Source organism: Octopus bimaculoides, chromosome 3 (assembly GCF_046866305.1).
Source record: "Octopus bimaculoides isolate indiv1 chromosome 3, ASM4686630v1, whole genome shotgun sequence".
Lineage (NCBI taxonomy): Eukaryota > Metazoa > Mollusca > Cephalopoda > Octopoda > Octopodidae > Octopus > Octopus bimaculoides.
In genome coordinates, this window is record NC_142930.1 from 147,664,844 (window position 1) to 147,670,843 (window position 6,000).

A 6,000-nucleotide genomic window follows, 5' to 3' on the forward strand; every position below is an offset into this window, starting at 1 on the left:
ATGGAAAGCGGATGTTAAACGACGACGACGATGACACACCTAAATTACATCACAGCATTTCAGTTTCCTTGCTCCATACCCTAAGTTCAAATCTCACCATACGTCTATCTATGATCAAAAGCTTTTCTGTCGTGACCATCCTGTCTCTTTGGATGTATCTCAGACTAGAATATACAGTGTTTAACTCTTTGGTACTATATATCTATTGAAACATACTGCCATTTTGTACAATAACTGTCATTATTTTTCTGATGTTGGAAACAAATTTACATGTAATTTTAATGGGTGAATTAATTTAGATCTCTTTAAAACAGGAAGTTTGTATCATAGAACTAGCTGTTGTCTTAGGCAAGTTGGTATCAAAAGTGTTGAGTTAGGAGAGTTAAATTTGATGGAAATTTGATTGTTATTTCTTGCAGTTTGAATGGCCATGTTGAAGTTCCCTTGTTGGGTCAAGAGTCATGATGAAAGGTGGAGAAAGAGTAATCCCATTATTGTAAGGATATGAGGTGATATCAAAACGTTTCTAGACTAGTTATGTTTAATAAATAATCATTTATTTGCCTAAGTTTTACCATCATCTCCTTTGAAATAGTCAGCTCACACAGTTATATAAAGGTCCAGCATTCCTGCCACTTTTGAAATCCAGCCTGGAAGTCATTTTCCGTAAGCATATTGAGGACCTTCTGCTATTCACTCAGGATCTTGACAACAGTGTTAAAACATCATTTTTAATCTTTGGGAAGAGATGGAAGTTCACAGGTACTAATCTGGTGAATAATGTGGATGCAGAAGTGATACCATGTTGTTTTTGGTGAGAAACTCATGTGTGTGGAGAGCTTGGTGACAGAATGCGTTGTCATTGTGAAGAATCTAATTCTTTGCACTCCACAGATCCAGTCACTTTCGCTGAATGTCCTCTCTCTCAAATGCTTCAAAATGTCACAGTGCAACTCTCAATTGATGGTTTGGCCCTAGGGAACGAACTCTCAGTGCACAATATTGCAGACGTGGAAAAAAATGATGAGTATGCTCTTGATTGAGGTGTGACTCTGTCATGCCTTCTTTGGTTGTGGAGATTAAGGACTCTTCCATTGTGATGACTGGTGCTTCATCTCAGGGTCATACACATAGCATGCTCAATGTCTCTGTAGCCGACTTCCCAAGTTTAATGCAAAATTTCAGTTTGGCTCTTTATTGTGATATCCTGTCTATGACAAAATCACAGACTACAGCATGCATGTGATCACAAAAAATACAAATTTCATTGCAAAGTAAACATAGCAATGTCGCTCAACACACTGCCTCATGAAGGTCACTGCTAGCTCTCACTGTGTGCTGTCATCTGTTGGCATCCTACAGAACTAGTCCAAGAACTTTTTGATACCACTTTGTATACCTAATGGTAATAGCCTGCTCCTAAATTGCAAGTGTTGTTGTTATCTTGTAACTGGATTTTTCCATTTGATTAGCAAAAACCATGGATTTAAAAAATACACCAATTAGTAAATCCATTGCCTAGCAAAGCCATAGAATTGCACATCCACTGATAGCAAAATCCATAGAATTGCACATCCACTGATAGCAAAATCCATTCTTTAAAAGAATCTTCTCAATAATAATCTACTGCTTAGCATATACAATGATTAGTAAATCCACTGATTAACAAATCCCTTAGCAAAATCTATAGAATAGCAAATCCACCAAAATGCAATTAACCAGTTGCCATATTCACCAAAGATAATTAGGCCTATGTACACAAAGCTGTTTTAACATCTCATTATGAAAGCTTTTCAAAGTTTTTATAGTGTTTACATGATTTCAAAATAAAGTTTGAGAGTAATAGATATTTATTTTTTATTTTTTAACCCTTTGATGAAGTCATGATATTAATTAATAATTTACCATTTCTTTGAGATTACATTAATCAGTCAATTACTAATTAGTTGAGATACTTATAGATGAATTGCTAGTCATGAATTTTCCTGTAGACATAGATGCCCAACACCAACATTGCACCATGCTACATCACACTACATTACACTGTACTATACTGTGGTTTACTTATATTATTTCTAGGTGCAATCCCATGGTCATTCATGACCAAAGGGAATCTTTACCCTTTACTGTACATATATATCATAAAGCCTAGAGAGTGCCACTATGTGATCACATGACATGCTAGAAATAACAACTAAATTCTCCAAGTTATACCCTACTGTCTTAAAAATACATTAAATAATATAATCCGTGAACAAAAAGATGAGACGGTCATAGTTGAAATGACTAATCATAAGTCAGATCAAATTTGAAACTAGCCCAGGTTTAACAACATGATGCTACACTAAAAAGCAAGAACATTAGAATATATGAAGCCTGTTAAATCGTAACATGTCATCTGTATTCCATCAAACTCTTTAATAATTACTAACACTATCATTACACAAATTAAGTGAGAGGACACCAGCAGTTGAAGTATTGGCTGGCAGTGGTGGGTATCAGCATGCAAGGGCCGCAGAGGGATATTTTGTAAGGTGAAACATGACTTCTTTCGGGTAGCTGGAGTGGATATATATATATATACATATATATATATATATATATATATATATATATATATATATATATATATACACACATGTATATGCTGTACTTTCGGGGTCGATACATTAAGTACCAGTTATGCACTGGGGGCGATGTAATCGACTTAATCCCTTTGTCTGTCCTTGTTTGTCCCCTTTATGTTTAACCCCTTGTGGTCAATAAAGAAATAAGAATTTAGGTTAGTTGAAATATGTTTCTCAACACCTTCAATAGAACATGTATTCTGCATGAAAAATTTAAGTGTGGTGCTCAAAAGTGCACTGCTAGGGTAGTGAATAGAGAAAGCTTGGTTTGCAATGTTTGCAGTCATGTATGCTTGTCAAGAGCAGGGCTCATTAGCCACCTACAGAGCCTCAAATGCAAAATATAAATTAGTCCAAGAGTACACAATGTTCCCAAAGGTCAGCAATGGTATTCCTTGGTCACAAGTGGATGGCCATCATATAAATATATATATGTATAGTACCTTTTAGAAGCAAAGTATAATGTGAGGCAGAGTTGGGTATAATTTCTAGTAGGTTAAGTAAATATGTAGTGGCTCTAGCAGATGGTTGTTATTTGGAAGGAGATAGTAATTTCAACAAGAGCACTCAGAGAGTGCAAACCTCTGCCAAGGCAATACCAACGTCCTCTCAACGATTAACTAGAGATGACTTTTTAAATGGGAATATCTGAAATAAACTCGACTGTTCCCCACAAATGAGAATACTAAAAATGAACCTGACCGCTCTCAGAAATTAAGTAAAAAAAAAAAACAGGAAAAATAATCTAGAATCTTTGTCTGGTACCAGATTGATCCCAAAATCTAATCAGTGCATGCCAGTTAGGAGGTCAAACATGCCTGAAAGTTTCATCTAAATCTATCCAGTGGTTCTTGAGATATCTTGTCCATGGACAAACAAACAAAATACATGACTGAAAACACTAGCTCCACTTTTGTTAAGGTGGAGATAATAACGACTAAAGGTGCACTGCTCTGATGAGGTTGATTCTACTGCTGTTGCTGCTGTCCCTGTTGTTGTTGTTGTAGCTGTTGAAAACAGTTTAATGGATTAGAGATAGATAAAATGTATTGATGTGACAGCCTTAAGATACTGTAATATTTGTTCAGCTGTAATATAGTAAATATAGTGTAGTGTAAAGTAGTGTTCATATAATCAGCTATACTTTAAGTAGTCTGTGACTAAGTGAATGTCCAATAGATAGAAAGATAGATAGGTAGGAAGGCAGGCAGATAGTTTATTGTCAAAGATATGATGGCTTACAGTAATGTACATATTTTAGTATTGTATATAATTAATTAAGAAAGAAGGAAAGAAAAATAAATTTAAAAGCAAAAGGTTATCAAATGGCTGTACAGAAACATTAAAGTATTTGAAATTAGTGAAGCATTCACAAAGTAAATATTCTTACTTGCCTTCAAGAACATTCTTGATGTATAAGAAATAAAATCAAAAGACAAAAGCAAAACAAAAAAGAAATTTAAAAAGGTAAAAGTGAAATGTATTGATTTTTCTCAATAAAAATAATTAATTTAAAATTGAATATTTCAATATATACATGAATATTTCCAGTTTTGGTTGGTTTGTGTCATTATAAGAATTTAGTCCTTTTCCTCTGGGGCTCATCACTGAAATATAACTTCTTTATTCTATAAATATTTCCTTCCTTGTTGATATACTGAACTTCTGGACATGAGATGTTTTGGCACAGCTGTTTTGGCATCACTGATTCAATGCTGACTTATTTAACATTAGCCATTTTAATGTTTTTTCTACCTTTCTCTCTCTCTCACTCACTCCTTCGGCCTTTATGCTCTTGGAGTGGTTGGCGTTAGGAAGGGCATCCAGCTGTAGAAACTCTGCCAAATCAGATTGGAGCCTGGTGTCGCCTTCTGGTCCACCAGTCCTCAGTCAAATCGTCCAACCCATGCTAGCACGGAAAGCGGACGTTAAACGACGATGATGATGATGATGATAATGATGAGCACATTTCTCTTTGCATGTGAGCAAAGAGGCAATGTTTGTCAGTTATATTCAATTAATTAATTGTAACATCTCTACCTCTCCCTCTCTCTCTGTATCTATCTATCTATCTATCTATCTATCTATCTATCTATCTATCTGTCTATCTATCCATCTGTATGTGTATATTTCTAAGCATGTGCATGTATATGTATGTGTTTGTTTCCAATGCTAAAATGTATTGTTGCCAAAACAAGCCGAATGAACTGTCAACTGTGCCAATTTAGTAAAATTCAATCAGCTCAACCAAATCGTTCCATTCCAGAATTTCTTTATCTTGTATTTCTTGTTAAGGTTACTAAATGAGCGATTCATCTTTTTTAATCATTTCCACCATAGTTCTGTTGGAATACATTGCTTTTATTTCTAATTTTAAAAAAATAATGAAGAATTTAGTAAAATAATGGCAGCATTATTTACCTGGTGTTTGAAACATTAAATAGACATGAAATTTTGATGGAAGGTTTCAATTTAGACCATTTAAAGCATAAAACTTATAACCTTAGAACCATAGGCAGTCTCAGGTGGAGTTCTAATCAAAACGGTTAATTTTCATACTTTCCTTCATGTTGTTCTCTCTTGTAAGAAGTGTTTCCACTTGAGTAGGTTCTTTCCTTGGATGCTTGTCTTATGGAACTCTCTCTGTTCTCCTTATTTCTTTTAACAGATACAATCTGAATTCTTTTAAATCTTGTGTTGAACGTTTTTTTCTTAGAGCAGTTTCTCATCAGATTTTTTTTTTTTTTTTTTTGGTTTTAACTCCCAACAAACTCATCAATTGTTTGAAGCTTGTTTTATCTCTGATTGTTTACTACCTTCTTGAAAGTGACATCTAATAAAAAAGAAAAAAAAAACAGAAGAAAGTAAAAGGAGTAGGGAGCTAGATTACAAATAGCTGTGGTGGTGTCAGAGCTATTCTGTCAGTAAGATATATAACTCTGCTTGCCTTAGCCTGCCTGCCCGACAAACAGGTTCAACAATAATTCATAACATAAAGGAAAATATCCAATACTAAAAAGTATGGCAATAATAATTATGAGTCTATAAAAAAGCCTCTGTATGGCTGCTCAGTCTGTTAGAATTGGCAGTCAAATCTTTCTCAAATCTCATTCCTTCATCTAAAAAAAGAAAGAGAAATGGGACATTGGATAAAGTAGTGCTAAAAATTCTTTGAAGGAAGGTCGTGGTTGAAGTGTCTTTCATCATAGCTCTGTTCAATTAGCTAACTCACAATAATATATCAATAATTATAAATACAGTTTATGCATCTGCAAGTTTTGTGCATATTGCTCCAGCATGGCAGCAGCCCATGACTGAATCAAGTAAAAGAGTAAAAGAATAATATGTCTTGCTAATGGAAAAATAAATGTAA

At 34.4% G+C, this 6,000-nt stretch overlaps 1 protein-coding gene across 2 annotated transcripts in view; it reads left to right on the plus strand.

Annotated features, from left to right (window-relative positions):
* The window catches only part of LOC106880426 (kinesin-like protein KIF6), a 227,512-nt gene that overhangs the window by 164,340 nt on the left and 57,172 nt on the right, over positions 1-6,000 (plus strand). The window lies entirely within an intron of this gene.